This window comes from Mus pahari, chromosome 15, assembly GCF_900095145.1.
Source record: "Mus pahari chromosome 15, PAHARI_EIJ_v1.1, whole genome shotgun sequence".
Lineage (NCBI taxonomy): Eukaryota > Metazoa > Chordata > Mammalia > Rodentia > Muridae > Mus > Mus pahari.
The window spans coordinates 57,933,618-57,943,807 of NC_034604.1; the positions used below are offsets into that span (position 1 = coordinate 57,933,618).

The 10,190-nt window shown below is 42.4% G+C and overlaps 1 pseudogene; it reads right to left on the reverse strand.

Annotated features, from left to right (window-relative positions):
• Window positions 1-7,368: 7,368 nt before the first annotated feature.
• LOC110333100 lies at window positions 7,369-7,952 on the reverse strand (annotated as a pseudogene).
• Between the last annotated feature and the right edge of the window lie 2,238 nt (window positions 7,953-10,190).

The window sequence follows — 10,190 nt, forward strand, 5'->3', positions numbered from 1 at the left end:
AAAAAAAAAAAAAAAAAAAAGAAAGAAAGAAAAAGAAAGAAAGAAAGTCACTATAGCAACAGAGAAAGCCCACAATCACACTTGCCTGTAGGGGAGAGCTGTTAACATGTAGGTGAATAATTGTTCCAAATTGCTATGAATTTCCACTGGGAAAGACAGTATTGTCATCCCAGCACTCAAATTTTGAGTGAATTTTTCCAGGCCTCCAGGTTTATAATGAGTGAGAGATGAGGTGTCATACTTAGAAAGTTCTTTCTCGAATCTGTTCTATTCAAGATTGTTTTTTAAATTTTTAAAAAATATATAATTTATAAATTTTTATAATTCATAATATATACAATATATTTTGATCTTATTTTCCTTCCCCCAGATCCTCTCCACCATCCTACCAACTCAGCTTCATGTTCTTTATCTCTCCTGAAAAAAAAAAAAAAAAGTAACAAAATCCCAAAAAAGTCAAACAGACCAACAAAAGAAAATAAATGAGACAAAAAGTACACACACACACACACACACACACACACACACACACACACACAAAGATAGGATCCACTTTGTGTTGGCAAAATACTCTTGGGGCATGGGGCCTACCCTGGCATGTGGTTGATATACCCAATGTCATTCCATTGAAGAAACCTGATTTTCTTCCCAGCAGATATCAATTATAAATATCTTCTTGATTAGGGGTAGGACTTTGCAATCACTTCCTTTCTCAAAGCTGGAATTTTGTCCGTTTTGAACCTGTGCAGGTCTGGTGTGCTGTCCCAGTCTCTTTGAGTTCATATGTGCATCAGTCATGCTGTGTCTGGAAGACATGGTTCCTTGGGCATCAACCACAACCTCCGGCTCTTAACAATCATTCTGTCTCCTCTTCTGCACAGATAGACTCATGAGATTTATGGGAGGCGTTTGTTAAAGACATCCCATCTATGGCTGGATGCTCCAAAGTTTCTTACTCTCTGGACATGGTTCAGTTGTTCTCTGTGTTAATTCCCATCTAGTACTAGAAGGATCCTATCCTTATGTGAGTGTGTGTGTGTGTGTGTGTGTGTGTGTGTGTGTGTGTGTGTGGTGTGCACGTGCACACATGTGTGTGATTATAGTTAAATGATGCAGTGATCTATGGGTATGGCAGCATCATTAGGAGTCATTTTATTGTTTTGCTCCTTAAGCAGAATAATAGTAGTAGGTTTTCCCCCAGGCCTGTGATCTATCTAGTCTCAGGTTCTTGGCCACTTAATAGCACCGTGAGTGGGTTCCATCTTATAAAGTAAGTCTTAAATTCAATTTTAAATGTGATTTGTTGCTCCCATAACTATGTGCCACTATTACACCAATATATCTTGTGGGCAGGTCTCTATTGTAGGTCACAGTGTTTATAGCTAGGTGAAATAGATAATTAATTTTTCCTCTGGTAGTCTACAAAGTACCTTCCATCACTGTAAGTGCTAGTCAGTAGGGATGAAGCTTCTAGCTGGACACCAGTTCAATTTCTCCCTGTCTGATGGCCTAAGTAACTTGTGTGTCTTCAGCAACAAGGCAGGTTCCAGAAAGTAAACAATAGCTTGTGCCCTCTGATATTTGGACATTAACTAAAGAAGATACCATCCCAATGTGCTCAATCTCATCTAGATTGTTTTTTTATTCAGATATCCTAATCCCTATGAAGTTCTTAATAAAGATGAAAACATTGGTGGCTTTCAATAAAAGGAATCAGCATTTCATACAGTGTTCTTCGTGGTGTAGATGCTGCTAATTGTCCCCCATTTGGGTTTCTCCATACCAAAAACCTTCCTTTGCTTTTCTTGATGGCAGGATGTACCTGATTGGCAAGTGCACAGACTCGGGATGATATCACTCATACCTGACCCTCTGTAGTGTGGAGATGTGGCTCTCTGAGGTCTTCAAAACCATTTGCTTCCAACTGAAATTATGATTTTTATGCAGCTCTGACGGCTAGGCTTGGTTGTCAACTTGACTATATCTATGACAAACTTAAACCCAAATGGGCCCAGACACACTATGAGGGATTTTTTTTTTCTTGGACATACTTTTAATCCAGATCTTTTGAGGTGGGAAGAGTCTCCCTCTCTCCCTCTCCCCCCTTTTCCCCCCTCCCTCTCCCTCTCCATTACCCTGTCCCTCTCCTCTCCCTCTTCCCCCTCTCTATTCTTGCTCTTGCTCTCACTAGTAAGTCCATACCTTCCATTGCAACTTCTTCCTTCAGTGTATACTGAAGAGCAGCTGAGACATTCAGCCTAATAGACTGAACCACTTGGACTTCCCATTGGTAGACAGCCATTGTTGAACTAGTTGGACATGGCCTGCAAGATGATAGATGATAGATACATAGATGATAGATGATACATAGATTCATTCTATGAGTTCTGTTCTTCTAGAGAATCTTGACTAATACAACTTCTAACAACAAAAATAACATTTACACATTAAATCTTTCACAATTCTATCACCAACTTTGTTTTATGGTTTCTTGACAAGAGAAACAAAGTCTAGATGTCATCATTTTAGGATTTAAATACTAAGGCTTAAAGAGGTAAAGCAAATTATAGGAAGTGGCCAAAGATCTTCTTCTAATCACCCCGACTTGATCAGAAGAATAGAGTATAGGTCAGACTCGGATGTCAAATCCATAGCTCATCAACGGACGATGTGCCTACATCATCACCCAAGAGATTCGGGCTTGTATTATTATATTTTAAAATAAACTTCTGTAGTGTTTCTGCCTGCACGCTGAGCTGACCGGCGCCTGTCTGCGTGGGCAGAAAACACCTTGGCGTGGGTTCGTACTGCAGAGCTAATCTTCCTGAAATAAGATGATCTGCAAGAAAGATTATTACTATTTATTGATTACACGCAGGAGAACCCAACCCTCTCCCANGTGCCCCATGTCCCATTGTCTCTGCATGGATCAATGGTCCATGTCCCAATGTTCCAATGGCGGAATGGCGCGCAGTCCGGTCCTCCACGAAGCTGTATCCAGAAGGCGGGTCCAATCGAGTAGGCGTGACGACATTAGTGGTTGGTCCGGGCGACGAGTGGGCGTTGACAGTGGGCGGTCCGAGGACCCTGTGTTCCGGCGGCTGATCTGCTGTACTCCAGATTTGCTGCACTCCGGCTGATCTGGGGAGCGACCCCCAGCGTGCCTGTAAGAGGCACAACACAATGCTCAGAGGGAGGACCCAACAAACTTCTATTTCTTTTTCACCCTAGAAAACTGGATGCTTTCAGTTGCTTAACCCAACCACAATGATGCATGCCTTCATGGTGAGAATAAAAGGTGTTCATCGCATAGTGAACATTCATCTTGCAAAGAACACAATGCAACGGTGTGAATGAATCTCACAGCTGTGCTCATGGTGCTCCATGATGCCATGTTCAAACATGGGAACAACTCAAAGTTCTGTTAGACATCAATGTAGTCCCTCTCCCTCCTCTCCCCTCCCCCACTCCCTCTGTGTGTGTGTGTGTGTGTGAGAGAGAGAGAGAGAGAGAGAGAGAGAGAGAGAGAGAGAGTGCTTGATGCATGCGACTTCAATGAACATGTGCGTGAAAGCCAGAAGGTAGCCTCAAGTCTTGTATCTCATGGTCTCAGGTGTCATCTGTCTTGTTTTACAGACAGGGTATTTTCATTGACATTGAATTAGGATGATAATGCTAGGCTGCCTGTCCAGGAACCCCAAGAATCTGCCTGTTTCGATTTCTTCAGCTCTGGAATTATAAGTGTGGGCCACCAAACCCATATTTTTTTACTTGGGTTCTAGGGATCAAACTCAGATCCTCCCTGAACAGAGTTCTCAAACAACAACAGAAAAAAAAAAAAACAAATAAAAACAAAACAAAACAAAAAAAAAACCCAAGTGAACAAACAAAAAAAGATGGCTAAGAAATCTTGGAAAATGTTCATCATCCCTAGAAGTCACAGAAATGCAAATGGAAACAACTTTGAGATTCTTCTCTTGCCTGGTAGAATGTCAGAGACAACAAAACAACCAACAAGAAATGCTAGAGAGGATCTGGGAGAAAGGATTCCTCATTCACTGCTGCTGGGGTTGCAAACTGGTCCATCCACTGTGGAGAGTTCTCAAAAGGCTAAACATAAATCTGCTATATGATCCAGTTGCGGTACCACTTCGCATCATACTCTACAGATAACTGTTCATCCATATTCATTGCTGTTCTAGTCACAATAGTTAAGAAACAGAAACAACCTAAATGCCCTTCAACTGATTAGTGGATAATGAAAATGTAATCTATATATATTATAGAATATTGTTCAGCTGTAAAGAGAAGTGAGGCCATGACATATGTAGGTAAATGGATGGAACAATCAAAGAAGAATGTTGGCGTTTCTCTCTCATCTGAGGTTCCTGGCTCTAACTCTCCAGATACTCTGGGGTAACCACAAAAAACAGGAAACATAAAAAAAATGGATCATTGCTGATGTGGGGATGGGGGTGCAATAGGGAGGGGGCTGATGGGGTACAAGTGATCCTACAGGGAAAATGAAAAAATTGGGAGCTCTAATCATGGAGGGATGGGAAAAGATTTTAAAGAAGAAGGGAGAAGGGATAAATAACAGTAAGAATGTCTGGAAAATGTCATGAGAAACAATACTTTAACTTTCTACACAAAATTACCTATAACATACATAGGTGGGTGTATAAATAAACATATACAGTTGACAATGCTCCCTTCAAGAGCCAAAGACCACGTAACAAAAACCCCAACACCAGACAGGAAGTGCTCTTTTGAGTTATTGGTCAGGGTTGTTCCAAAGACTCTCAAACTATTATTATAGGGTATTGCTGACCAATTGGAATTGGCTAACTTATCAGGGTCTCCTCTCTCTCTCTCTCTCTCTCTCTCTCTCTCTCTCTCTCTCTCTCTCTCTCTCTCTCTCTCTCTCTCTCTCTCTCTCTCTCTCTCTCTCCCTCTCTCCCTCTCTCAGCAGCCACTGATTACCTGTAGCTCTTCGTTTATGGATGGAGCCTCGTGCAACTTTTCTCATCCATGTTGACATGTCAACTGGTATTGTTGCTATGCAATTCTGTCTTGGCTAGGCAACTGTACTGCTGAGATTTCATAGATGCAAATTGTTTATCATTCCTACAAGAAACTGGCACCATGCACTCTGGTTCTTAGAATCTTTCTGCCCTCTTTTTTCCCTGGAGCCATGGGTGGAGGGGTTGCATTATAGATGTGCCAGTTAGGGATGGACAACCCATATTCACTTAGTCTCTGAATTTTGACCAGTTGTGAATCTCAGTAATAGTTTCCATCTGCTGAAAAGGAAGCTTCTTTGATGAGAAGTGAGAGCTAGATTTATACATAGAGTATAGAATATTATAATCTATCCGTATAAGAATGAGTATATAGAATCCAGTTGGAACTTAAATTGGTTTAGGAAAATGGCAATAGCAGATTTTCTTTTAGGGTCTATGACCTCTCTCCAGCCACATGTAGTTGGCTGGATTTACAGTAGTAGGTATGAATTCTCGCCCATTGACAACATGTAGTTGGCAAGTCTATAGTGCCAGGAATTAATTCTCTCCCATTGATAATATGTAGTTAGCTGGATTTACAGTACCAGGCATGAATTCCCTCCCATTGAGTGGAGTTTACGTCCATTTAGGCAGCGGTTACTTACTCTCAAGATAGAAGTGCCACAACAGTAGCACTTAACATCTTATGACTGGTTATTTTTGTGGTTCTGTCAGGTATTTGAGGGTTCAGCATTACAGCCCTGTAGAAGTTGTCATTACTTTTATCCTTTGGCAGCTTGTATAGCACCTTCGGATGAAAGCTTGTCTTCATGGAGAAGACTTTCAGGTCATTTCCAACTAAATCCATCTAAGCCGGTGGTTCTCAACTTGTGGGAAGAAACTGCTTTGGGGTTCAAACGACCCTTTCACAGGGGGTCACCTAAGACCATTGAAAAGCACAAATATTTGCATTCCAATTCATAACAGTCGCAAAGTAAAAGTTATGAGGTAGCAACAAAAATAATTTTAGATTGGAGGTCACTACAACATGAAGAACTCCATTAGAGTCACAGCATCAGGAAGGTCGTGAACCATTGTTCTAAGCCCTGTATCTGAAAGAATAGGATCTTATCTTCAAGTTTCAGGAAGCAATTACAGGCAGTGGCAGTGCCTTATATTCTTTTAGGAGTCTCTTGGTCCCCCTGGACCAACAATTTGAACTAAAACTAACACTAACATTTACACTTACACTTACACTAACAAACACTAACACACTAACACTAACACTGGGTTTTTGTTAGATACTCTACAGGCCTTGAGCAAAGGATTATCATCCCATGTGATGTACTAATTAGCTCTACTAATTCTTCCTTTCCCCCTCCCCCTCTCTCCCTCCCCCTCCCCTCTGTGTGTTTAAATTTATATGATTGTAGATTTATAAAACGTTTCCCTGAGGCTTTTCCAAACATCCTTGGCATTACTTCTCTTTCCTGGCTCCCTGTACCTTTATATTACCCTTGCCTTTCCCTCCCCAGTTAAAGTTCCCCATTTTCCCCCTTTCTCCCTGTCCTACCCCTTTGCTTCAGCCCCCATCCTACACTGCTCTCCAAGGTTCTAATCCACTTTCCTTGCTTCAGTGGTTACTTCAGGCTTTACGTTTGAATCCAAATATTCAGACCTAGGGTCCACAAAGAAGAGAGATAGAACATGTGGCACTTGTATTTATGGGTTAGTTTACACAGTATAATATTTTCTAGTTTCACCCACCTACTTGCAAATTTAATTATTTCATTTTTCTTTATAGTTAATAAAAGAATTCATTGTGTATATGTGCTACATTTTAAAAATTCGTTAATTGAAGGACATTTAGGTTGTTTCTGTTGTCTATTGTGAATATGGCTGAGAATTATCTGTGGAGTAGGCTATTGAGTCCTTTGGCTATATGCTAAGGTGTGGTGTAGCTGGTTTGTATGGTAGATTCACATTTAGCTCCCCCCCCCCCCCCGCATTAATGGTCATGGAGGCTGTGCCACCTTGCAATCCCACCAACAGTAAACAAGTATCCCCCTTTCCCCACATCCTCACTGGGAATGTGCTGCCAGTTGCATCCTTTTACCCTTCTCAAAGTTCACATTTAGTAAAGCAAGCAAACAAACAAAACCAGGGCGATTTCTGTGACTGGTGTATCAGATAGTCTGCCCACAGCATAGCTTGGCTCATTCCCAATAGTAGAAGAAAGGCTTAGCACCCCCAGATCTGTAGGAAAGGCACATCTTGAATCACATTCCATCTTGTGTTTAAGCATGAATACAAGAGATTTTCTTCTGGCTGCTCAATGCTGCCTGGAAGAAAAATGGTTCAGTGCTCACTTCTGCTTAAAGAAATATTCTTCGCTCTTTTGGACATTGGACTTGATGTTATCACCGCTAAGTTTCCAGCCAGCTGGGCACTACGTTTGTCAGTGAACTGGAAGGCCTGGACTGGTCTCAGAATCTTATCCACAGAGCAGCCAACAGGAAGATCATTTATAGTGATCTGGCGAAGGATACTTTTATCATCAATAATAAAGAGGCCCCTGAAAGAGATTCCTCCATCAGTCTTTAACACTGAGCAATGGTACACTCGGGATCTGATACCAAGGGAATGGTCATAGGTTCCACTTCTCCTTGTTTCTTGGGTGTATTAATCGATGCCAGATGTCAGAAGTCAGAATCCACAGAAAGTCCGATCACTTGACCGTTGAGTCTCTTAAAGTCTTCTTCCCCATCACTGAAAACAAGGATCGCTGTAGCGCCCACAAGAGTGAACTCAAGAGGGTAAAGGAAAAAACAACGTAGTTTCCTCTGTATTCACTTAGGCTGATCTCTCTGAATCGTCCATCTGGCACCACAGCTGTGGCTTTGAAGTCGGGGGGCCAGGATGCCCACATTTTGCATTTCCTGAAGACATCTTGCTATTAGCAGGGTCGAGCCGAAGGTCTCTGAGACAAGAAGGCAGGAAGATGACTGCCAGTTGTATTCTTGATCTTAGCCATTCTGAACGGGATAGGATAAAATCCCAAAGGAGTTTTAATTTGCCCTTCTCTAATTACTACAAATCCTTAGCACCTTCTAAGATATTTCTTAGCCATTTTGTTTCTCTTTTAAATTCTATGGGTTCAGCTTTTTCATATAATATATACTGATCACATTTTCTCCTCCCCTAGTCCTCTCCCAGAACCTTTTCACATTCTTACCTTTTTCCTCCCCCCTCCTCCTCCCCCCTCCCCCTCCCTCTCCTCCCTCTCCCATCTTCAGGTCAGCAGCCCTGGATTTGCCTGTGACCAGGTTGTCCAGAGAAGGTAAATGACTTAGACAATGTCAGCCCACTAGCCAGGATTCTGATCCAATCCCTGACCCTCCTTACTACATAACTGACACGCCACCCTCACCTCTGTGATCTACAGGCTCCACTGGCCTAGGCAGGAAAGGGTTAACCAGTAGCCACCTTTCCACCAGACAGCTATTGCTCCCCTTCCAGAAGGAACCCTGCTCCTGGATTCATGATCAAGCCAATCCTAGCTCTTCTACATTGGGTCAAGCAATTTGGTACCTGAGACCTCTGTTTGAACAAAGGTCTGGTCCACCGGACAGCTCATGTAGCAGCATCCGAGCCTGCCACTGATGCTCACTGACCTCCTCATCATCTGAGAGCAGCGTGGGAGTCATCAAGCAGACAAGAAAATGGAGCAGGGTAGGGAATAGAGGGGGAAGACATTAACAGTTTCTATTTTTTACTATGAAAAGAGATTTTTTTGACACATTAAGTAAAAGAATTTTAATACATTAGCACATGTCGGGGGTAGGGGGTAGAGAAAGAAAGAAAGGAAAAAAAAGAACAGCTTTCCTAAAGCAAGTCCTCACTGCTCCAAGGTGCCTTTTGGTAAGATAAATGGCTTGGTTTTTTACCTTGGCTTTTCTCTCCCCTGAGCACGTCAAAAACAGATTTCTTTTTTCTATTCAAACAACAAAAGCATGACTCAAGGGGATTTCAAGCTAGACGAATGGAGATGAGCGCATGCGCATACACATGGCACTATATACCCCTGCATGCACTGCTCTCCAGAGCACACTGCTGTCGCCACTTTGGAGGAAGGTGCTCCTCTGCCACTATGTAAGTGACAAATGAAGATGCTCGCCTGCCTTTCATTGTGTGGACACTGGACCTAAATCCAAGCAAATTTGTTTGTTTGTGTGCGTGTGTGTTCTTCTCTCATGCAAAACATCCTAACCATGTACAAGTCCCCTCTCCCCTAGAGCCATTCTCCTCCTCCATTTCCCTTCAGAAAGCCTCCCAGGGATAGCAACCAAAAACAGAATAACAAGTTAAAGTCAAACAAGTCACAAACCATAGTATCAAGGCTGGGTGAGGCAACCCAGGAAGAGGAAGATGGTCCAAGAGCAAGCAAATGAGTTAAAGTACATCTTTAACCCATCACTTGGAAGACAGGCAGGCAGAGTTCGAGTCTAGCCTGGTCTACAAAGTGATTTCTGAAAGTCATTTTTTTTTAAACATCCCAATCACTGCCCCCATCTGTCCCGTCTTTAAAGAGTCCCTCCCCTCTCTCCTTTTCTGAGAGAGAAGTCCCCCCACTGGGTCTCCTTCCACCCTGGGACATCAAGTCTCTGCAGGGTAGGCGCATCCTCTCCCACTGAAGCCAGGCAAGGCAGCCCTGTTGAGTGGATTCCACAGAGAGGCAACAGCTTTAGGGACAACCCCTGCTCCAGTTGTTGGGGGACCCAATGAAGATTGAGCTGCACAACTGCCACATATGTGCCAGGGGCCTGGGTCCAGCCTGTGTGTGCTCTTTGGTTGATGGATCAATCTCTGAGAGCTCCCAAAGGTTCATGTTAGTTCACTCTGTTGGTCTCCTTTGGAGTACCTGTTCCCTTCTGGCTTTTTATCTAAAAGTCATTCTTTTAAAGAGCAGTCGTGGTTCAACCAGAACAGGTTGGACTAAACCATTCAGCTTTATAAATTTATTAACTATTTATATTCTTTCTTCCATTCCATCTTTGTCTTGTTTGTAGTCACTTGATTTTATAAAATCCAACTTGAATAAATGTAAAAGTGTCTGGAAAGTTAAACTGAAGGGTAAACTCTGTGGCTTTTCTGACCAAAGCTGTGACTTTACTTTAAAAATCTACA